The sequence below is a fragment of the Artemia franciscana genome, chromosome 9 (genome assembly GCF_032884065.1).
Source record: "Artemia franciscana chromosome 9, ASM3288406v1, whole genome shotgun sequence".
In the NCBI taxonomy this organism is placed as follows: domain Eukaryota; kingdom Metazoa; phylum Arthropoda; class Branchiopoda; order Anostraca; family Artemiidae; genus Artemia; species Artemia franciscana.
Window position 1 is genome coordinate 38,829,641 of NC_088871.1, and position 25,737 is coordinate 38,855,377.

At 35.4% G+C, this 25,737-nt stretch overlaps 1 protein-coding gene across 3 annotated transcripts in view; it reads left to right on the forward strand.

Moving 5' to 3' along the window:
• The first annotated feature begins 24,589 nt into the window (after positions 1 to 24,589).
• LOC136031392 (lachesin-like) overlaps positions 24,590 to 25,737 on the forward strand; it is an 87,499-nt gene continuing 86,351 nt past the window's right edge. For 2 of the 3 annotated variants that reach the window (XM_065710927.1, XM_065710930.1), the window contains exon 1: positions 24,590 to 24,639. The gene's annotated coding sequence lies outside the window, so the exon portion shown is untranslated. The remainder of the gene's footprint in view (positions 24,640 to 25,737) is intronic. The other variant, XM_065710928.1, reaches the window with a different exon arrangement.

Below are 25,737 nucleotides of genomic sequence, written 5' to 3' on the forward strand. Positions count from 1 at the left end.
AAGCATTTCTGAACTTGTTAATACCCCTGAGAGCTACCAAACTCTTTCTAAGCCTCTCTTAGCCTGAAATCAAGTGATAAATTAGGGTCTAACTCAGTGTTTTCAAGTATCGCCCCGATTTACGAGCAAGTACTTGCAACTGAAGCCCAGCTGGAGAAGACGAAAAGCGATCTACTGGAGAGTATAACGAAGAAAATGACTCGGAAGTTCAATAACGCAAGGTAATTGAAAGAGGCTACTGAACCGATAGTCAGCCAGGATTATCATCCAGTTACGTTCGAGTTTAAGCCAAAGTTTGCAAAAATTGAGCAGGCTCTAAGAAGTCTGGAAACTCAAATTGAGAATTTGGAGCAGTGAATGTGTCGAATAGAAAAAAAAATCTTGATGCTTATGATCAAGAGTCCTTGCTTGATAGTCTTGTTTTTCATGGAGTCAAACAGCTACCTGGTGTAGACGCTCCTACGACAATATCTCACAATATAAATAGCAAAATGTCTGTGACTGACCTCTCATCTTCTGATCTGAGTAATGTATACTGTCTCCGGTTGAATAATCTGACTACAGAGCATACAAAATGTTCTATTAGATTTGCTCCGATCATCGTTAAATTTTCTAGCAAAAATATAGCCCAAAAAAGTGTTTAAAGCAGAAGCTAAACTTGCTTCAACTGGTGTTTTTGTACCGGAGCCTCTAACAAAACGTCGCCGGGACATTTTTAACGCTGCGAAAGACACGTATGGTCAGTGAAATGTGTGGTCAGATCAGGGTCAGATATTGACAAAGCCTGCTGTTCGGTCAACAGTCAAGAAAATTCGCTCTATTGCTGACTGTATTTAGTTTCAGGTGTTATGATTAGGGTTTTTGTATTTTTGTATTTTTTTTTCTTTTATTTTATTTATTTGTGTTGTTATTTTATATATTTTTTCTTTTATGCGTATTTTTTTCTTTTTTACTGGTTAGAGATGGCCGGATCTGAAGTAGGAAAATTTAGCCTGAAAGATTATTTATCTAGAGGAATTGCCCATGATGGTGATTCCCCTATAACCCAGTTAAAGCCAAAAAAATAATGTTTATCTGCGTGCACCATATGAGTTTTCGTCAATTAAAAATGATCAATGTTTTTATTTATGTTCTTGGAATGTCCATGTGAACTCAAGTTACCTAGATATACTCCATTTACCAGTTGATTATTCTTACCACTTTGATATTGTATGGCTATGTGAAATTGTTTTGTGTGTAAATCAGTCTTTTTCGCTTTATTCATTTCCAGTGTACAACCTACACGTCAAAAATCGTACATCACTAGGCCGAGGTGGTATTTCACTTTTATTAAAGGAAGGGATCAGAAGTGGTATAAGGGATGATCCTAGTATATGGGGAGAAGGTAAGTTGAAAACTTTTTCGGTAGATATTGAATTTAACAACCAATTTTTTTTTAATTAGCATGGTGTATAAGCCTCCTAGCGCCGACTTGGATGAGTTTGCCGATTGATTTAATAAGGTCCTTGATAAAGTCCCATATAATGTTAGTCATATAGTGTTGTGGGGGAATTCAATTTAAATTATCAAGTCAAAATGGTGATTTATTAGATTATACTGTAGCAAATGATTTATATCCATTTGCAAATATTCGAACGAGAATCATGAATCAATCTATAACAATTATTGGCAATGTATATGTTCGTTCAATTGATTTAAATCGAAGTTTTTCTGATGTTATCATGTTTCCTGGGTCTGATCAATTCCACTGTCAGCTGCTATTTATTGTAGTATTAAATGAGTCCAGAAAAAAACTAAGATGTCGGCTGACGAAAAAAGAAAATCTCCTAAACTTTCAGAGGAAGGGAGTGTAATAGACTGGAGCCAATTCTTTGAAGAGGAAGAATGCCCTACTAAAGCCTTGGATTCCGTAATGTAAGTCATTTACCGTATCTATGAAAGAACGTGTCTTGTAAAAGTTTTTAAATCAAAGAAGCTGGATCCCAATAACCATCGATAACAGAGGACATAATTGGCCTAATAGAATTAAGAAATCGGCTTGATGAAGCATATTTGATTCCAAAAGTAATGATTATTTTATTTTATTTGCAAATCAAAGAAATCTGGTGAATAAGCTGTGGAGAAAAGCAATGTCTAATGATTATGGAAATAAGTTGCAGCAAAGGAAAGGTAATATGAAAGAAACATGGAATTTTTTAAATGATTATGGGTGGCAAGGAAAATAGATCAAGGCAGACATTAATTTGGAAGGACTCAACCGTGGTGATTCAAGTGAAATTGCAAATACGTCCGTTATGAAACATAAAATATGGAATTTCAGCCGTGCGCGAGTGAAAAAGTGCGTAAAGTTGTCAGTCACTGAAGTCTAATTCTGCCTGTATTGATCCCCTTCGAGCTCTTAAAGTGATTTTGGATGTATTCTTCCCTGTCTAGTTTTTAACCTGTTGTAACACAGAGGACTGATGTTCTTCCTTGGAAATATGGGGCCCAGGGTTCGATCCCCGCCGCAGCAAGGTTGGGTGACAAGCTTGCTACTTGTCCCTGTAAAAAACACCCAGCAACTGAAATGTCTATTCGACGCCCTATGCGCTAGCAATGGCTGGAGGATCTTTATCCTTTATCCTTTTTTTTGTCTAGTTTTTATCATTAATCTTTCCCTAGAAAAAGGAAGTTTTCGAGTGCAGTTTAAGGTGGTGAAGATTATTCCCCTTCACAAAGGTGATCACAAGGCAGATATAGAAAACTGAAGATCATTATCAATTCTACCTATCTTTTCAAACACACTGGAGAGAGAGGTACATAAAGGGCTCTATAATATCCTTCAGATAAATAGGCTTTTGAGTCAGACAGAGTTTGGGTTTCATAAGGGTCATTCCACGAGGTACGCCTTACAGCCCCTGGTTCAAAGTGTTAGCTGTGCATTCAACTCAGGTAGCGTCTATTTTCATTGACATTAAATAAGCGTTTGACACAATTGACTTCCAAGTGTTGCTTCATCGAAAGAAAAGTTTTTGATTAAATGGAGTTTGTATAAGATGGTTTGAGAGCTATCCTTATGATAGAGCCTTTAAAGTCGATTTAAATGCTCGTACAATTTAAGTCACTACGGTACCTTGGCCTCGATATTGATTCTTATATTTCGTAGAAGCATCATAGCGACATTATTTCCGCCAAAATCGTGGAGATGGCATTCTCAGAATACTGAAGCACATTCTGCCGGAACGTGCTCTTCACACGATATATTTTGCAATAATCTACCCATGTATATCATATGGATATGTATGTTGGAGCAGAAATTTTTATGTTAATTCTCTATTGATTCTAATCTTTTGTGGAAGCACTATAGCGACATTATTTCTGCCAAAATGGCACGTGGAGTTGGCATTTTCAGAATACTGAAGCATATTCTCTCGGAACGTAACCTTCGCACGATATATTTTGCAATAATCTACGCGTATATATCATATGTGTGTGAAGTTTGGAGCAGCAATTTTTATGTACAGTACAAGCGTGGGCAAATTCTACAAAATAAAGCAGCAAAAATAATTAGGAAGTATGTAAAAAATGTGAAAGATACCAGTATATAAGGCTGGAGGGAGGAGCGGTTTGAAGGGGCTGCGATGGATGGAGTTGTATTTGGATGGTGGTTGTTACCCTGAGGGTGTTTAGGAGAAGATGATTGTTTTATTATTATTATTATTATTATAATTATTATCATTTAAATTAGTCTAGGATGCTTCCAGAAATATTTATGTAGCTTTTTTATATATTAATTTAAAATGCCTTTAGGAAAATTTATGTAATTAATTGCTAAGCGCTAGCAAAATTTAAAACTTTCCCAAGCGTAGTGATTCTTATCTGTAATAATTCATGTTTTTGTTTCTTATGTTAATAAAAGTCAAAAGTTAAGAGAGGTTAATAATTAATTTAAAAGAGTCAAAAGAGGTAAAGAGGAAACAACTGTTATTGGGAGACCCCCAAAAACACAGTTTTCTTTTCGAGAAACTTTTGCAAACCCTGACACTCCGTAGGAGGACTGTCCCTAGGCTTTACCCTAAAGTTGAAATGTTTTCATTACTATTTGGAGTACGAATAGTCTTCAAGTAAATATACTATAACACAAGAAAAATGTGGTTTTGTTTTATATTAAAAAACTTAAATAAAATGTTTTTTATTTTGTTTCGTTTGAGATTGAAAGGTCCGTCTAATTCACATTTTCTTTTTTCAGTTAAAAAAAAAAAACATAAAAATAAGCCAACAGAGGGCTTATATATTCGCGTTTACTTCTTTCAGTTCAGTAAAAATACCTAAAAGTCAGCCAACAGAGGGCCTATTTATTCGTGTTTGCTTTTCCAGTTCAATCGAAATACCCAAAAATCAGCCCATCAGAGGGCTTATATATTCGCATTTGCTTTTTTCAGTTCAATCAAAATACCAGAAAATCAGCCATCAGAGGGCTTATTTATTCGCATTTACTTTTTCAGTTCAATCAAAATACCCAAAAATCAGCCATCAGAGGGCTTATTTATTCGCATTTGCTTTTTTCAGTTCAATCAAAATGCCCAAAAATCATACATCAGAGGGCTTATTGATTTGCATTTGCTTTTTCAGTTCAATGAAAATACCCAAAAATCAGCCAACCGAGGGCTTATTTATTTACATTTGCTTTTTATGTTCAATCAAAATAACCAAAAATCAGCCATCAGAGGGCTTATTTACTCGCATTTGCTTTTTCAGTTCAATTGGAAAAAACTGTTATTGGGAGACCCCCAAAAACACGGTTTTCTTTTGGAGAATTTTTGCAAACCCCGACACTCCGTAGAAGGATTGTCCCCATGCATTTCAGTTCAATCAAAATACCGAAAAATCAGCCATCAGAGGGCTTATATATTCACATTTGCTTTTTTCAGTTCAATCAAAATACCTAAAAATCAGTGATCAGAGGGCTTATTTCTTCGCATTTACTTTTTCAGTTCAATCAAAATACCCAAAAATCTGTCAACAGATGGCGTATTTATTCGCATTTGCTTTTTTCGGCTCAAAGTTTTTTTTTCAAGTTTTGTAAGAATTGAAACACAAAAAAGATATTTTTCGAAATCTTGAGGGGGAGAATTTTTCAAATAAATAAAAAATTAATTTTCCACTATCTAAGGGAGGGGGAGGCAAAAGTCTAGGGGACAACCTATCCAAATGTGTTCCCTTGATTACCAGCTACCTATATTTGCTGCAGTGTAGATACATTTAGGAGATTCCCACTCTAAATTTAAATTCTAGAAAATTACTAAAAATAATTTTCTTGAATTAATCTAGCTTACTTCCGACGCCTTTATTCCCCAAAAGGACTTACTACAACCAATCACATAAATGTACTGAATTATTTCTCATTATATTCTTACACACGACTCTCTAATCGTCTCACGTTTCTGACATTGAACTATGACTATGGAAACTATTCTTTTTCATTTCCATAGAATAGCATTCCTTTGGAGCTTTTATATTTCTAAACTGTAATCTCAGTAATATTTGCCCTCGAAATTTAATAAACTTCATCCTAAAGACTTATAGCTCTTTTTCCTTATATAAAAGAATTCTTTTCATAGCATTCGCATTTTCAAGCATTCGTCGAAACATAATTCCGTATTCCCAGCGCAAGTATACAATAATAAATGGAAGCTTGGGTTTCATATAAGGTTGGCCATTATTTTCTAATTTCTTTCATGGAGTTTACTTCCAGAAAATAAATATCCAGTTCTTTTCCCCATAGTATATTGAATATTTTGCAATAATCGCATAGTTAACTTTTAATATTCAACGGAAAAAACATTGGAAAAGAGGGAGACTGCCATCTTCAGACTTACTACTGTGGAGGGGGAGGGGAAGTTGGAAAGGTTTTTTCTATGTTTGTAAGGCAAGTTTGGCTATAATTTTTTGCCCTTTTTTCATTATTATTAAGACGTTCATTTTTTGGAGGAAACTCCAATAAACTAACATTTACCATAAATGTATATTTTTTTTGAAAACGGTTTGACAACTGTTTTTGGGAATTGGCACACTAACATTTTTTGGCTTGAAAAGATGTTAATCACATTGTATGGCAAACGAAAGTTACACACGAAGAAAATTGCTACCAGAAAATAAGCAACAGTGAGAATCACAAAGAATTGCAGACGAAAATTATGTACAACGTAATATACGATTAGAAGAACAACGCCGTAAAAATGTTCGATGGCAATGAGCTATGGCAGAGAATTCAGTACTAACCTGCAATGGTACTGTAAACATATTAATTGCTAATTACAAGTCATTGGGACCTTTCACGTTGTGTACATTCACTGCGGAACCTACAAAACATTTCCACGGAGACCGAGTAGCAAACAGGGGATTCATTCATAGATTGCTGCTTGCATGGTCAAATTGAATTACATATCCCACAGTTCCCAAAATAATTTGGTTTGCTCTTTTTTACAACGACACCCGGTCACTCTGACGTCTGAGAGGACGCGGGTTCGAATCCCAGTGTACCCAATTCTTCAGTTTAGGACGGGGGTCAGTGACGAGACTCTGTAAGCTTAGCCAGAGTCGACCCAGCTCTAAATGGGTACCTGGAGAAATCTGGGGAAGGTAAACAGGAAGGGTGTGCGAAAGCACAGGATGGCTGGCCCCCAACCCCCCATTGCACATCCTGGCTGAAGGGCCAAGAAACGGAGATCAGCACCGCCTGTACGAACTGTAAAGTCTAATGCCGTATCCTTTTTTTTCTTTTACCCGGTCACTAATGAATTTCTCAAAGGAATCCAAAAGTTAACCTCATGTTTATTTAGTATCCCTCAACGTAAGCGATGATCGAACCACTAATAACAGGAACAATTTTAGCTTCAAAGCAGCTGGACAAGTTTATCACAAAATAAATGTTGCAGCATATCCAACACAAACCACTCATCGTGATTTCAAACCATCTTCATATGGCCAAATGCGCTTCTCAAACTCTGACAAAGCTATTGATGAACACCTTAAATATCTTATAAATTTCGGAATCGGTCCTGAATCAATGAACAGGTTGGGTGAAATATAGCAAGGCTAAAACTTTTATGCCGAAAGTTACATGAGGATGCAAGAAGTTCAAGATGATGTAAATCAACGTGCTTCTGTATTGGGACAACAACTTCCAAATAAGTTCCTCATTTTACTGTGCTAGTTATTTATTGTTACTGTGAAGTATTTCCTGTATTTGTGCTTAAAGCTGGCCCTATTTTTACGTCAAATGAAATGGTTGTAAAGCAACGTGACAAAGATGCTGTAATTCGAAAAATATCGCCCACCGTGTGGACTTCTTTACCTATCCATTGTTTTCACCAGCTGAAACGTCAAGATGTGAAGTGCGTATGCCACTTCCAATTACTTGTGCAAGTCAGCCAAAACAAGAACTATAGATCGCCAGATTTCTTCATCACAATGACTTGTAATCTCGATAGTTCAGAAATTAAAGAAGCATCGCTTACGCTAAAGTTTGACTCTTTATCTCAACTCTTCTTTTAAAACAGTAAAAAACTTTAGTGTAAAGAGTGGGGCGTTGATGAAAAAGCAGAAACCGAGAATTTTTGTTGGTTAATAATATTAGCGTATTTTTTGCCTAAACTAATGAAGTAAAATATATCATTGGTCAACTGATCCCCATAAGTGAGACGTAAATAACGACGAAGACCACACGACATTCGCTTAAGGCCAATTGTAGCTTGTACGAAAGCCCCGCCTCCAACATTGGAAAATGGTTATTAACAGCCTTCAAACCTTTGCTTTTTTCTCAAAAATCTTATATATGTAATTCGGTTGATTTAGTTGAAAAACTCAAAAATGTATATATTTCAGAAAATACAATTATCAGTAGCTTTGACATTGTGTATATGTATACAAATATTAATGTAGCAGAATCCGATAAATTATTAGAAAATAAAATAAACGAAAATTATGACTTAATAGAAGTTTCAGCAATAGGGTTAGATTACGATGTTTTAATGACCTTGGTTAAACTTTGTAACAAGTATTCAATGTATTTCCAATTCCGCAATTCTTTCCACCAACAAATAAATGGCTTACAACAACAAATAAATGGTGCGCCTCTCTCTGGGTTACTGGCGAATATTTATGTAGAGCATATTGAAAATTGGGCATTAAATTCATATTTTCTGAAACATATCTTTTGGGGACGTTACATGGATGACGTAATTTCACTTTGAAACTATGGGGAAAATGAATTTAGGGTTTTTTTTTAGATCACCTTAATACATATGATAGGAATTTACAGTTTGCCTTATAAATCGAAATTGTAAATAAAATCTCATTCCTAGATGTTCTAATTATTCCTAACTTAGATGAACTTAATTTTACTATTTACAGAAACAAACACAAAACAATAGATATTTACATTTTGAATCAAACCACCCCCCACAAGTTAAAAGAGGTGTAATATCCTAAACATTTGCTCTGATTCCTACATCACAGCTGAACTAGAGTTTATCAGCGACAAAATTTTTGGAAATGGGTATCCTCTTTTATTTATTAATAATACAATTAACCGTAGAGTAAAAAGCTAAATTCTGATACTACTTTCGTTTCTTTTGATTTTGCTTTAAGCAGCCATGTTTTCGAAAGTCCTAGCCACAAAATACTTTTTGAAGAATTCGCCATTATTAGCAATGATCTAGGCATAAAGCAAGTAGTTCGAGAAGCAAGTGAAATCAGACTTAAGATTAGTAATAATATTTCCTTAAATAGGGATTCAGGAGAATATTCACTGAATGCTCTATACACAAATTTAATTAAAAATGACCTTACTAAATATTATAAAAAGCCAATAGATATTAACACAGGACCTGTCAAAAATAGACCTATAAGATCAGCAGTGAAAAAAGCTAGGCTGGCATTAAAAACGTGTGTTTAAATCATTTTCTTCCATTTCAATGAATTGCCTCGTTTCATAACAGTTTATTTATCAGTCGAAAATAAGTTTTGAAAATAAGTTTCTAAAATGTTTTGGTTACTTAAAAAGGCAACTAAAATTTTTAATTTTTTCCGAACGTTTTTATTAGTCCTATGTAACTAGCTCAAGTTGATGTTTTCCTTATGGTTTCGGCACCGATTTTACCAGAGTATGTTTGTTACTCCTATGTAACTAGCTCAAGTTGATATTTTTTTATGGTTTCGGCACCGATTTTACCAGAGTATGTTTTACTGGATACTTTCAATTGGGGGGAGAAATTTTAGTCACTGCAGGTAATTTCCTTCAGTGCTTAACTGTTTAATTCCGAAGCAACGTTGTGAAACAATCGATGTTCCGATAAAAGAAGTCATCATTGAAAGTGTTTCAAAAACCTTTCACTAAAAAAAAAAGTGCATGTCGATCTTGAACGGGAAGCATTCTTAATGTATATCCTGGAACTGGGAAGAAGAAAAATTCCAAAAAATAGCTTCATTGATATCGAATTGACTGCAGATATGATTTCCAGTGGTAATTTAATTGAAGAAGTGCTTGAAAGGTGCCTTGCAAATTGAAATTACAATGGAATGAAGAGCGGGCTATTTTAGCGCCCTTCAACAAAAAATTAAGTAAGATGTATACTGAGAATGTAGATTACCTCGCAGGGGAATGCAAATCCTATGGAATTGATTATTCTAGAAAGGATAAACAGGAAGGGGGAATTAAATTTACACAAGAATTTCTTATTTGAACTGAATTAACGAGTTATTTGTCATTTGTTCATATTGTACAGTTTTGCATGCGTCATAAAAACCGAAATAGATGCGACCATCCCTTTGAAAAATGAGGTAACTTAACCTTTAAGTGCATTTGAATGTGGCGTCATTCGTATGAAGAATGTTTTTCAAAGTTAAGGCACTAAGCAAATTTACCAAACTTTTACCCATCGAGATCCTTTTTAGGCAAGAAAATCTCAGTGTATCAATTAAAAAAAAGAAAAGATATGGAGCCGTTTTCGAGACAAAAAATACATGAATATTTTTTGCTTGCTTATAGTGAGTAGATAACATTATATTTTCATCAAATAAACCACCAATATTTTCAAAAAAGGGTCAATAATTTTTTTTCTGAAAATTAGCACTTCAGAAAATTCTTTTTTATTCCCAGATATGAATACAAGGTCATATTGACCTATAAGATCGGGAAAGGGCTCAATTCACGACTTAATGACATAATACCATGACTTATTCATGACATAATGCAACATCCCAATGAAAAATGAACTTTCCTAAATCAGGATAACTTCTAAGAAAAAAAAAAAAACAACAACTAAATATTGGGCCAATCAGTGCCAACTTCAAGAGCTTCTTTTGATTACAAGTTCTGAGATAGCCAATTGTTTTTTTTTTATTGATTAGCTGTATTCACAACCTACCAATTTCACATTGTACCACAGAAAAGCACTGATTTCTGCTATTTTGTTCAATAAAATAGAAATTTTGGTCCTGCCCGTGATTTTCTTTCAACTAAACGTACAATATAGATGTGAGGGGGAAGGGGGCAACAGACCCCCTTTCATTTTTAAAATGCTGTTTTTAATGGGCAATCCTATATTTTTAAATATTGGAAAACCTGTAAAAAATCTGATCTTGTGTGTTTCTATCTCCTCGCAAAGGCTTCTCCGCCCATATTATAAGCACCATTGGGGGAATGTGCCCTACCGGCTGAATGACGTACAGGCATGTACAGGCCTAACTAGGGAGAAATTCATAACTCGTAACTAGTAACTAGTTACGTAACTAGGGAGAAATTCACGGCAAGCCCCCTAATTACGTGGATTAGGGTAAAGCCGTTGTAAGTTTTTCAGGCGTTATTTTCAAACAATATAATGCTGCTGTAAATTCAGCTGCGACATTATCATGGGATTCTTGAAAGTTGTGACTTGTCGTGTGAGTTGCAAATGTTCTTGCAAAGATTGACGTCTTTCCCTTTTTCTCTTTAAGAAAATAAGTTCATGTCACAATCTATTTTATCACGTCTAGGTTTTGTTACGAGATTACGAGTAAGCTCCAAAAGCTTGTTTAATTAAGCGCACAGATCCCGTCACAGTTCTTCATTATGAGGACTATATATAACGCTAAGGGTGGTAAAGTATAGGCTAAGTTAACGTTATGAAAGTCAGAAATAATATGATAAGGAAAAGATTGCATGAGGCTTGAATTTTTGTAGGCTCTTTAGAGACCATGCAAGGTCAAGCAATAAGAGAAAGGGGGCAATTACCCTCCTAGATTTTTCGGCCCCTCTCCCTCTGGGTTTTGAAAAAATATTTTTTTTTTTATTGTTTACACTGAAAAATACCTTGTTTTGATGAAAAATTGAAATAATGCGGTGAGATACATTTTTTCGAAATAAAATAATCTGAAAAGTAAAGATGAAATAGTAGTATCAAAAGGTATGCTAAAGGAAAGTCATCAAAATAGTTGAATAATACTACCACTACTGACAACTCACTGCAACACCAAGCCAATTGAGGCCAACACAGATACGCAGGCTTCTCCTCCATCCTAAATATTCAAAGCCCCTCTCCTTACACCCTTCCAAGAAGTTCCTTTTTTTCTGAAATCTTTCCTGACTATATTCTCCCACACCATTTGGGGACGACCTGTTTTTTATTTGGCCCTAGAGAGTTGACCAACAAGAAAAATCTTCGGAAATCTGTCATCCTTAATCCACAGAACGTATCCTAGCCATCTTATCCTCTCTCTCTCATTAAAGCCGTAGAAAGCAGGATTGGACCACAATTTTTGTATACCTATCTATTTGAGAGACGGTCAGTCAGTCTGGTACCCAAAACCAATCTGTAGGCAATTTCTCTGGAAAACATCTAGCAACTCTTCTTCCGTTTTTGAAGAACCCATGCTTCAGAAAAATACTTGACCACTGCCATTACTGTAACTTCCTGTTTTCTAATCTTGGTTTGCAGGCTTATCTTCCTTTTCTTCGAATTTTTTTTTCAACTGTAAAGAAACACTCTGGGCCCTGGCTATTCTACTCTTAACATCCTCATTTCCAACATCGTCTTTACTATATTACTACTTGGGTAAGTGAAGCTGTCCACTTAATCTATATTTTTGTTCCCCAACATAACCTCTTTACCTTCACTTATTCGTGGCCTTAGCGACTTAGTCTTCTTAACAATAATTTTTAAACTTATTCTTACATCATCAACTCGCAAAACCTCCAAGAGCTCATTCATTTTGTATTTATCTGGTATACAATATAAGGATAGGACCTTCAATAAAGCTCTTCTATCAGCTAAATCAAACGCTTGCTCATAATCTATCAAACTGAAGATTAAAAATGTTTAATCTTAAACGTTCTATTATAAGGCAGTTCTCAATTATTAGTCTAAGAGTGAAGATTTGGTCAACGCATCTTCTACCCTTCCTAAGACAACACTGTTTTTCTCTTAAGAGTTCAACACAATTTATATCGTGACGGTCTACCTTTAGTTCATTTGGTATTTGTAGGCTACTTGGATTTAGAAATATTCACTATTACTTACTTTTTCCTGGTCGTTTGATCTTTACCACAAATTGGCCGTATTCTGCCGAGAACGGTAAAACACACTGTGAACGTAATGTTTTCAATCGGTCATCTAGGTCACTCTGTGCGATTCACTCTGTGCGATTCACATATAGCTAAATTTGACCTAACAGTAGATGTAATTTGAATTATAAGGCTAATTACACTTCACTAATCACAAGGTGGCTTCTCAGTGGTAAGACCTGAGCCAGGTTTTGACCAGTAAGACCTGTTCACCAACTTTAAAAATTGTCAAAACTCAACGTAGACCGGACCAGGCAATTCTTGCACCGACGGTATCCTTCGAAGTTTACAGCAACTCTAGCCATTTCCTCGCATGACTCTCACTTATATATCGTTGTCTTCCCAAAAGCTTTTAGAGTTGCTCTAAGACATCACAAGCGACAACAGGGGTCCTGAAGATAACTTAGTGGTGCTTGACTAGGAACTATTTCAGTCAATAATCTTACAGGTCACCAAGACAAAGTCAATAATTTCGTAATAGCCAAATCAGCAGGCTTTATTTCCATCAGTCTAAATCATACCTATGGTCAAATCCAACAATCTTAGCCAGGGAGAGCCGAACAACGCGTAACAATGATCGAAAAATAAGATCCGAGACAGTAGCTGTATTTTAGATACGGAGTTTCCTTACCACTTTGCTGCGGGAACTGGTATTAACTTAGCACCGCTGAGGTATATATAGGTACGTAAATATGGGTACATATCTATAAAAGTATAGATACCTATGCTATGCAACTTAGTTTGGACTGAGTTTCTGCTATCTTAGACTAAATACAACAATTCAAAGTGATTTTCCTTTTGGGCTTTCCCCAGAAACTGTTGGAAGCGAAATATATGACCCGTCTTTGGATGTGTTTTCATGTGAAGAAACAAAAGATTGGTGGAAAAATTTCAGACAGTCCTATTTGACATAGACAACCCTATGCAACACCATTTAAAATCCCGAACTGTAACCTATAGCTCAAGGCATAATGTGATATTCATCAATCTAGTCTGAGGTCCATACTTTTCGTAACAATAAAATCAAGATAACAAATTATTCTCAAAACATAGATCCTTTTGTATAATAAGGACAGCAAGGTCTAAACTTCAAGTCTTTAGGCAAATTGGAGATCAAAAATGAATTTGTCCTCTGAGTCCCAAAAAGAAAAGGGGAAAAAAGGGTAGAACAAAACAAAATCGCTTTGACATGGAAAACTTTAAAAAAATCAGAGTTATCTTAGCTTTAGTAGTTATCTGAAAATCAAAACAGGAACGCATTTTCATTTGAAATCCTCCCAATTTTTTGTCTATTAACAGATTAGGTTCAGCAACTGACTGCCTTTGAGAACCAATCAAACAGTTCGTGGTAACGAACTGTAGTAACGAGCGACCCGGCTCAATATTAAACGAAACTCTAAAAAACGAAATTTTGATGCTAAAAGATACATCAAAAGAAGAACCCCCCATCCCTGGGGGAGAGGCTGCAAGTTACAATCTATGTCCAGTGTTTACATACAGTAATGGTTATTGGGAAGTTTACAGACGTTTTCAGGGGATTTTTTTGGTTCGGGGGGGTTAAGGGGAGGAGTCTATGTGGGAGGATCTTTCCTTGGAGGAAAATGCCATGGGAGAAGAGAAATTCAATGAAAAGGGCGCAGAATTTCTAGCATTACTATAAATAAAACAATGAAAAGATAAACATGAAAAAGTTTTTTCAATTGAAAGTAAGGAGTAGCATTAATACTTAAAACGAACAGCGATTTTAACGCATATGAGGGGTTCTAAAAATACTTTATCATAAAGAGCGAGGTATTTAGGAGGAGATAAATATCTCTCTCTTTATGCTAAAGTGTTTTTAGTAATTTCAACTATTTATTCTACGGCCTTTCTGAGTCAGGGGTCATTCTTAATGAACTGGGACCAAACTTAAGATTTAGTGTAAAGGGTGAGGTATTAACGAGGGGACAAACCCACTCATATACATAATAAAATATAAGAATATAAAAGTTTGTTACGTAAGTTAATTCTCAATCTACGTAAATTTTTTTACTAATAAAAACGTTCGTTAAAAGTTAAAAGATCTAGTTGCCTTTTTAAGTAACCAAAAAATTGGATAGCAGCTAGGCCTCCTTCCCCACTACTTATTTCTCAAAATCGTCTGATCAGAACTAAGAGAAAGCCATTTAGCTAAAAACAGAATTAATCTGCAAATTTCCTTTTAATAATTTAAGTGCGGAGAGCCAAAATCAAACATGCATTAATTCAAAAACGTTCAGAAATTAAATAAAAAAAACTGAAAGTAAGGAGCGACATTAAAACTTAAAACGAACAGAAATTACTCCGTATATGAAATGGGTTGTCCCCTCCGCAATCCCTCGCTCTTTACGCTAAAGTTTGACTCTTTGCCACAATTCTACTTTTGAAAACAAATAAAAACTTTAGCGTATAGAGCGAGGCGTTGAGGAGGGGACAACCCATTTCATATACGGAGTAATTTCTGTTTTAAGTTTTAATGTCGCTCCTTACTTTCAATTAAAAAAACTAGTTTTTTTTTAATTTAATTCACTACACAGACACGTCTTTCGGATTGCTGAACTTGTACTGCACAACTGACTCTTTCAAAACATATTATGATATAACAACAATCTGACAAAAATATTTGGATATTCTTATTTATGTATCTATTGCTCTAAAAAGAGCTTTTATTTAGATTGATTTGAGAGTCTTAACTTTTGATTCGTACTATCATAAACTAGATGGCAGTTCGTATTAGCAGTAGTTGCTTATATAAGCCTTAGAATACTTGATTGATATTAATTATTGTTTTCTCTTAGCAGATTATGTTCAGTACACAGCCTATATAGACACACTAGTCTTAAGATGTGTGTTGAAATCCTTCTATGGACAAGATACGACTCCGTGCAACTGTGTGTCTATACAGGCTGTGGTTCAGTACCTACTTGTCTTTGAGCAAGGGCGCCGGCAGAAAATTTTCCAGGGGAAAGAGGGGGGACAAATGCCAAAATATCAGTGGTGGTTGTGTGATTGGGAATATAGTTCAAGAATTTTCTTGGCAAGAGTAAGTTTATTTTTAAATACTTTTAGAAAAAAACTCTTGAATGAAAAAAAAAACAATTAAATTGCATGCAAAATGAAACAAACTACAGTAATTTTAAACGACAAGGATTCCAGGTAAAGCGATCAATTTACTTCAACATTAACATATCTAATTATTATGTATTTAATCTTAAAATAAAATCAAACTCACACCAAAATTTCAGAAAGATTTATTACTTCCGTAGATTAACAAATGTAGCCTTGTCTTAATTTTCAGCGCCTTAGAATAGTTTACAGAAGGACTAGAGACACTCAAGAATCATCCTGCCTGCATACCCCGTTTTGATTTTATAACGGCCATGTAGAATGTACCTCTTTCAAAGCAGGACAATTCCCCCCCCCCTCGAACTTCAATCCCTTATATATTCAGACATTAAGAAAATAGAATTTTGAAAAAAAAAAAAAATTAAACTTAGTACCCAGCTGTCAAATTAATTCTCTTTGTTGTTGTCCTATTCAATTAAATAAAATGAAAAGGTTCAAAAACAAATTCGTCCTAAAAGAATCCTATCAAATAGTTTGCGATAAAGAAAACGACAAAAAACTGGCCAATATTCACAAAAACTAAAAATGGAATTTTCATGACAGTTGCTACATGGGCAGTGTTGGTTGTTTATGCTGATTCTAAGTATATAAAATTCTTTCAGTTTATTGTTACCCATCCAAAGCCAAAAATCTGAGAAAATTTGCCTAATTTTAAAAAAAGGGGAAACACACCCCAAAAAGCAGGCAATCTTATTGAAAATTCATTTATTAGATACATCATACCAGAGAACCCTACCATAGCGGTTTCCAGCTCCGACCTTCGAAGTGTGGATTCCGCTTTTTTTCAGAAGAAAAACCGTCGATGCATGTTTATTTGTTTTGTTTTTGTCCCAGGGGTGATTTTATCAAACCGAAAATCCAAGATAATTAGGAGGGAGCTCATTCAAACGTAAATTTAAAGCTCTTTTTTTGTGACCATACAAATTAGGTGAGGAGAAAGTCTTATTTTCTGCCATTTTAGGGCACCAAACTACGACTTAATCCCAAAGAGGACGAATTTGCAATCAATTTAAAATTCTGAGAAGATAATTGATTTAAAAGTACCAATAACTATTTTTAGGCTTCCCAGTTACAAAAGAAGTAATGCCACACTGTGGCAGTACTGGAATCAACCAAGTTGATTCGCTTTATTTGTAATTAAATTATGCTAAGTCTGGTGATTGCTATTGTGTATCAGCTATAATAGAGGAGGTGGGTAATTGTTTAGGTTAAGGGTAGGGTAGATTCCTAAAAAGAACATTTTAACGGACAAACTGCTTACTCTGCATGACATTTAAGTTAAATATTGAAAGAGGCATGGCGGGAGGAGGAAGGAATTAAACTGTTTTTTTTTTTATTCAGCTAAAATGTTACGTTCCCATATCTACCAGCACAGAGGTGGAAAAGGCAAGGCAGACCATCATCAGCTCCACCAGGAAACTTCTTTGGGGTGGCAAATACTACTAGGAGCTTAGTTCTCATAAATTTTAAATGGTCTCATTTTCTTTTTGTATTTGTATGAAGTACTTTAATGTATTTCAAGAACTGTAGGTAATTTATTTATAGATAAGGAAATTCTCTTGAAGAGGTTGTATGGCTTCAGTTATGTAGAAAATCAAAAGTCTCGCAGAATTTCCATCCATGCAAATGATAATACTCCTTTTCATCCAACCGAAATTCTTTAGTTGTGATATTAACAAGGAATGTTTATCAAAATCACTATTCACCGCCAATTTTTTAAGTATATTCAAATTTTGTCCAAAATTGCTATTGCAAATTTAAACGTAGGACGGTTCTAATCAACATACAATTACTGATTTACACATTTTGAAAGCAATTACTCAGGGATTTCAAGGGACCGGTAGCTCAAATTATATCTTGGTTAGGCCTGGGTATGATTTGAAAAACAATCTACAAATTAAATAAAAAAAAGAGCTTTTCAAATGAAAGTAAGGAACGGATTTGAAATATTTTTGCACATATGTTTCTTTATATGAAGGGGGGTGTCCCCTCCTTAGCTCCCAACTCTTTACTGTGAAGTCTGGCTGTTTTGAAATTTTTAAAGACAATTTACAATTGAAAGAAAAAATGTTTCAAAATACTAAAACTCATTTGTTTAATGAGTAAGCTGTTGAGAAGGGGGCAGTCCCCCTCATATACAGAATAATTTATGTTTGTTTTAAGCTCTAAACTTGCTCCTTACTTTGTTTGAAAAACCTTTTCTTTTTGTTTAATTATATACCATGAAACTGTAAAGTTTTATGAATACAATACTTTTGGTAACACAGAAAAAAAACATATTTCAATGATCTCTGTTTGGATTTTGGTGGGTAGTCAAACAGATCGAGGTAATGAACTGCAACGAGTGACCAGGCTCAATAGTAATCGAAACTTTAAAAGCGGAACTTTGATACCAATAGATATATTAAGAGAAATGGCTCAATATGCAGCATCCAAATATATACGTTTCATTAAGTTTAGTCTTACTCAAAAACCACGACCCTGAGAGAATTTGTCTGATTTTCGAAAAAAGGGAGAAAGACCCCCTTGAAGCAATAAAAATTTTAATGAAAGTCACACCATCGGATTTAGCGTATCAAAGAACCATACGTAGAGGTTTCAAGCTCATGTATGCAAAAATGTGGAGTTTTTTGATTTTTGCCAGAAGAAAGATCACGGATGCGGGTTATTTGTTTCTTTGTTGTTGTTTTTTTCAGGGGCTATTGCATTGACCCAGTGGGCCTAAAACATCACGAGAGGGCTTATTCTAACTGAAATGAAAAGTATTAGTGCCCTTTTCAAGGGATCAAAAAATTAAAGGACAACTAGGCCCCCTCCCATGCCACTTTTTCCCCAAAATTACTCGATCAAAATCTTGAGATAGCCTGTCTATTTGGCATAATTGAAAAGCCACATAACTATGTCTTTAGAGATAAAATGACCCCCCTACCTGGGGAAAGTTTTTAAGTTGTAAATTTACCCATTGTTTTATTTGTTATCGGGAAGTATGCATACATTTTTCGGGTGGGGAGGATGAATTTTCTGCTGGGAGGATTTTGCAGGGGGAAAATTTTCCATGGAGAGGAATATTTTCCAGGGGGTGATTTTTCAAGGAAAATTTTACACTGGGTGAATTTGCCAGAATTCCTATACGAAATTTCTTTGTAAGTCTTGCTTTCGCTTTACCGATTTAATTTTAGGCGTGGAAATGTTAAGGGTAATTTTCCAGGGTAGATTTACACCTGGATTGAATTGCCCAGAGAATATTTTTTTGGGAGGGGGGTTTTTCTATGGAGGTGAAGCCAGGTATCCTGGTGTTATGTAAAAACCGATAAGAAATTAAATTTAAAAAAGCAAATTTTTTTCAATAGAAATTAAGGAGCAATATTAAAACTTAAACTCTAAGGTTAAATATTAAAACCTCTCCAGCACCTCGCTGTTTACGCTAAAGTTTAAATTTTGTCCCAATTCTTCGTCCGAAAAACTAGTGGTTTATAAGAATTATTTTTGTATCAACAGATTATTTTTAATAACTGCCTAACTTTGAGAACGACTTAATTACCTGAGCACATTTATCAGATTGAGAAATATATAATGCAAAATTAAATATGGTTCTGTTTCTTATGCTTTCAAAACTTAGTAAGAAAAATAAAAAGTTGACCTAGTTGTTTCAATGTTATTGTTTATTTAGATCCTCTCTCTAAAAGGAGCTCTTATGTAGATTGATTTGACAATCTTGACTTTAGATTCTTGCCGTTATAAAAGACATGGGAAAACGCATTAGCGGCAGTTGTTTACCTAGGCATTAAAATGAAGATCACTTCCTTTTTATGTGAGTGCTAAAGGAGTTACAAGGCAGTTTAACAGTTGAATTTGAGAGCCCTAGAAGAACTTCTCACGGTTTTAAAAGGTCCGTCGATGTCCTACTGTGGAAACAATGTTAAACACATTTTAATAAGAGAACAAGCACATAGGTAAAGAAATATCTAACAACTTTTGGAAGAAAAATGTATTTTTCTTGACTGATTCAAATTTAAAAAATTTGCCATATATAAATATGTGTACACTTTCTATTCATAACATTTCTATATTCGTAACACGTTTTTTCTTTTTCTACTTAACTATGTTAATTACTTAGCTATATAAATTATGCAAACCGTTATAGAAATGTATGTAATAAATTATATAAATATTTAAACAGCCACAGAAAAATCACACCATTGGCATAGCTGACTTTAACCAATTAGAAGGATCCTGGAGGGGATGGGCATACAACTTATCTGAACCTTTAAATTTTGTATGTCTTCAGTTCTTGGTGTGGTTTGAAGAATAGGAGAGGCTATTGATCAAAGTCGCACGTTTAGATAAATCATCAAAAATTATCATAGTTATTAAGCCCACATGTTTTTCAGTTTTACTGACGGGGATATGTATCATTCAATTGACTGAAACAGCTTGAACTGAAGGGAGGCACTAAATTTACACCAGAATGTCTTGACTCGATTGAAATGGCTGATTTTCCAGTCCATCAGTTAAAATTAAAGAATAAAATGATAATCAGGCTGATGTCTAATTTAGATATTTCAAAGGGTATATGAATGCAACTACTAGAAAATCAGCTACTAGCGAGAGGCAGAGGCATCAGTGAATGGCGCTGTCTGTTTGTTTTTGTTGAGGGAAAGGGCTACTTGAAGATTAGAAATATTTATTTTAGGCCCAATTACTAACTTTTAGGGGGAGATCTTTCAGATTAATTGGAGGGATGAGATTTGACCCACAAAATCTCTCCATTCAGAGAACTAAGATTCTGAGGATTATGTTTCAGAGTGTTCTTACTAAATTATGTAAAACGTAATGAAGGCAAAAATAAGAGCTGGGGAAAAAGCTGGAAAGGAAATGCACATTCCCCGAGTTACGCTTGACTCCAGCAATAGTTGACTTGGGTTTACAGTAGAACGTCCTCAATTTCCGCTTCGACCATCTTTTATGAAGATCACGCATAAATCGCAAAGTCAAACTTATAAATTCGTTGGCGCCGAATTCGTACACCTGTCTCTAACCACGGAATATTGTATGTATTATTTTTTCGTGTTAAACGACCAAAAGGCTTGAAAGTTCTGCCAGCACCTTGTAATGAACGTCGGACGTACAGCGTTAATTCTGAAAAATTAGAAAAAATGAGGCATTTTTAACCTATGAAGAGAGATCGGATCTTAATGAAATTTCATATTTAGAAGGACCTCGTAACTCAGATTTCTTATTATAAACTTTATCTTACGGATTGGTGATCGGATCTTAATGAAACTTGATACATAGAAAGATCTTATGTCTCAGATGCTCCACTTCCAGTTCAAATTGGATCCGGGGACATAGGAGGTTGGAGGGGGAAACAGAAATCTTGGAAACCGGAAATCTTGGAAACCGCTTAGAGTAGAGTGATCAGGATGAAACTTGATGGGAAGAAAAGAACAAGTTCTAGATACGTGATTGACGAAATTGGAACGGATCCACTCTCTTTGGGGGAGTTGGGGGGATTTCCAGTGCTTTGGCGAGTTCCGTGCTTTTGGACGTGCTGGGAAGATGAAAATCTGTAGGAATGTCAGGGACCTACACGAATTGACTTGATAACAATTGTTTCCCCGATTTGACCATCTGAGGGGGGGCTGGAGGGAGAGGAAAAATTTAAAAAATGAGGTATTTTTAACTTACGGGTAATCGGATCTTAATGAAATTTGATATTTAGAAGAACCGTGTGTCTCAGAGCTCGTATTTTAATTATCGACCGTATCAGAGTCCGCCGGCGAACTATAAGTATTTGGCGTAAGCATCCATGTTCGAAAGCAGCTAGTGCTCTCTCTCGTGTTGAAGCTTCAACGACGAAGTTTCGCATCCATAAAGTAGGATGGTTCGGACCATGGCCGTAGAGATTTGACTTTTAGTCAGAATGGATATTTCTCGGCGGTTCCAAAGGAACTTTCGAAGGGATGCGAAAACAAACTGCGCCTTATGTATTCTTATGTATGTCTAAGTCTGAAGAGCCATCAGTGCAAAGTATGAATCCTAGGTAGGTAAAGCACTCAACCCTTTCTAGATGAGTTAAATTCACTTTCAAAGATACTTGGGTCGGATGATTCATGACTGTACATTTAGTTTTCTCTGCGCTTACTTTAAGTCCAATCAGACTTTACCATTCGACAATGTCACCTAGCATCTCTTGAGCATGGTCAGGGTCAGAGAGGAGTCCGACATCATCAACATAATCCAATTCGGTCGAGGACAGATTTTTTTTTAATTTTTGGCACCATTGTGTTGCATTAGGACCTTTTCTAGTACCCATTCTAAACAGTAATTAACAGGATTGGAGAGAGAGCCCAGCCTTACTTTACTCCACTTTCGACTAGGAATTCTTCAGTTTCTTCGCCACCGGCATGCCATCAATTTCTAGGATATTCCAGAGTTTGAGACGAGTAATGGAGTCGAAGGCCATGGTTTGGTCGAGGAATATTAAAGCCAGAGGTAAGTTCTACCTTTGGAACTGTTGGATAATAAGTCGGGTGCCAAAAATATTATCAGTGCAGCCTCTGCCTGGTCTGAAACCAGCTTGATTTTCGCGGGTATTTTTCTCCTGGGCACTTTTGAAACGATTCAAGAGAATTATCCCCGAATATTTTTACCGCGATATCTATAAGACTTATTCCTCGGTAATTTCTATATTCAGTCTTGTCACTTTTCTTATAAAAGGCTAGTAAAGTTGAAGTTCTCAAGTCCTTTGGGAAGGAATTCGTTTTCCATGCGTCTTGAAGGATGCCATGTTTCTGTTCAGCTGTTACGTCGGGGCATTTGTTGTATAGTTCAAGAGGAAGGCCATCTTGACCAGGGGATTAATGGTTCCTTAGTGTTTTTATTGTTTGGAGGATTTCAGCTCTTGTAGGAGCACCCAGTTCAACATCATAGGGCTTTTTTTCGACAGATGGGGGAAGATCGTCAGAGGGGAATGAATGAGATGGTAAAAGTTAAAGTTAGATTATGTTAGTTTATATAAGGTCAGGTTAAGTTAGATTAGGTTAAATTTAGTTCTAAATATCATAAATGGGTTAAAAACCTAACTTCAGCTAACTTAAAATAACATAATCTCGTCTAACCATACCCAATCTAATCTAACCCAATGTTTCATCATCAAACCTTGGATTAAATTGAAAAAATTGACTGGTAACACTGACTACATTCAATTCTAAATTCAAAAGACAATTTGAACCTTTTCTTGATGCCATGACGTCACCACAGGATCGATACAGCCACCCTGGGAAAAGTTCAAATTCTTTCTATGTTTTGACCTATTTGGATCGTTTTCGTGGCCAGAAACTTCAATTCGCTAGTTTTAAGAAAAAATCCAACTATGTAGCCAATTTTAAGACCAAGCCCCGTTATGGCTACGAGACAGGCTTGTCTGTATTGATTCTCATTGTCGCTTATCTTATAACCGCAGACAATTTGAGCCTCTTCTTGATGTTTCGGCGTCACCATAGGTTCGGTACAACTACCATGGGAACGGTGAAAAATTCTTCCTTAAACTTGTGACCTTTTAAGATCGTTCCAGTGGCCAGAAATACCAATATACCAGTTAGGAAAAGAAAACCATGTTGCCAATTTCAAAGCCGGGCCGAGACACTCGGCATACGGTAAGCTTGTATATATTGATTCTTGTTGTAACCAGTAACCTCCAAATGAGTCAGCTTTCTTTGTTACTCTTTCTGCGGGAAAATAGAAGGCTCCCAAAGAACACATATAACGTTGAAGGGTCCCAATGACTTGTAATAAACAGTTGCGCTGTTTATGGCATCTTTGTAGGTTTGTACTGGGTTTTGCGCCACCTTTTGTTGGAGTCGAAGGCCATGATAGCGTTGTTCTTCTAAAAGAATATTTCTTTCTTTTTCACTTTCATTTGTTACCCATTCTGATTTTTACTGTTGCTTGTCTTCTAACAGCACATTTTTTCTTTTTCTTTTTTTTCACATCATTTTGACATGTTCTGATAATTGCTTGTAAAACTCGCTTGCTTGTAATTCTCACTGCCGCTTATGTTTGAACCTCATATATTCTTTATTTTTGTTGTGACATATCTTTTTGCCGCATATTTCTTTGTTCTTCACTGTTTTTGAGCAGTTTAAATCCTTTTTGCCGCTTATCTTCGAACCGAGTGTCTCATTGTCTTTACTATTGTTTTTGACTCAATATAATTGTTGCTGACGGAAGTATTCTGACTGTATGTATTTGTTCTTAATTTTTGTTTATCATTACTTTTGACATTTTTTCAGTACCATTTATCTTAGCTGCTCGAATTGGTCTTGTCAAGTTTAATGGTCTAGGGTGTTAATTTGTCCTCTAGGCATTATGAAACTACTTAAAAAACTTTTTGTAAATATAATAATTAAATTTGGTATTTTATATTTAGCTATGTTCCTTGGGGGGGCTCCTGGGGGGAGTGATGTAATCTAGACCCTTGAGAAACGGGAAAAAATTAGAAAATTGCGTGCATAAAGACAAGGGAGGCATCGAGGAAAAATGGATAGAAAAAGCCTGAACAAGTATATGTCTTCCGTGAACGATAAACATTGGACTCTGACATCTTTCCTGATTATTCGTGCATTGTTTTCAACTTGCACACAATAAGACATAACAACAAAAGGTATGTAAGTTAACCAGTCTCTTTAATCCACAACCCTTTTCTAAACAGGTGTCCAATAGAATAGGAATTATTTTTTGCATTCTGTCAAAAGAGCGAATAAGAACCTGAGGCTTCGCTCATTTCTTATGCTTTTCCAAAAGACATGCGTTTCCTAAAACTTCTTCTAAGAATACCTGCAGACCCGGCTTATTTTGAACAGTTAGACAACTGCTCTACTAGTGGCGTATAGGAATAGATAGAAGCTACGGTAAGCTCTTGTTCAACCTAAATTCAACCTTCAGGGTGTACAAGGTGAAATAAAAATTGATTCTCGAATATACACCAAAGGATACTAGATCAAAGAATACAAACTTGAAATCAAGCAGTTTATGATTTTATTTAAAGTGATTTTTCGGACGTTTCAATTTTTGTAGCCCTCCTCACCATTTGAAATATTATCCTTTCAATTTATGTTTTTTGGAGGGGGGAGTGTTATTGTTTGAAAATGGTATATTTTAAGCCAAAATTTAAGGCTCTGCTCCCGTTTAGAAATAGGGGAAAGAAAATCTTTTGGATGGACGTGGGTTTTCACTTTGGCAACAATAGTGCATCACCTTCGAAACACCTACAGGACTTAGGAAATCATCTGCCTGAAACAATAGCCACCGGGGAAAAATAAAAAGATACTGATTAATTTGTTCTGTTACCTGTTAATTATTCAGAACACACTCATATTCTTTACCTGAGTATAGGATCTGAGAAAACCGGTTTTGTAGCCACGAAGACAAGTAAAGGGTGACAGAATGCATTGGATTTATATAATTTGGGCTATATATTTGCATATTAGGGGGAGGGTGGGTGGGGGTGACGTATAGCGGGTCTATATGCAAGATGTGTTAGCTACAATTATTCTGCATATTATGAAGTAAAAATTGTTTTCTAACTTGACGCTGTCAAAGTACTTTAACCCCCCCCCCCCCCGCTGTAATGGAAAAACATATAGCCAAAATTATGCGAGTCCAATTATGTAAAATCCAAGCAAAAAAAAAATACTGTCTAAGAAGCAGAAGAGTTCTTAAATGGCGAACAGAAAATATAATACTTGTTTATTAGGCTCTCAATAATTCTTTGCTAAAAATGATGTCGATAGTTTTTAGCTTTCTATACAAAAACAAAACTAAAAACGAAACTAACACTTTGATACTCAATAAATTTTAATTGCCTAATTTTGAACAGATTTTTTTTTTAATTTAGTGAAGCTTTTTAGGAGTAAAATATCAGTTTTAGAGCTGTTCTTATTTTTTGAAGATAGATAATATTGACAATGAATCTTTCTAGTGGAACGACGGAAGTCTTTCCACTAGAA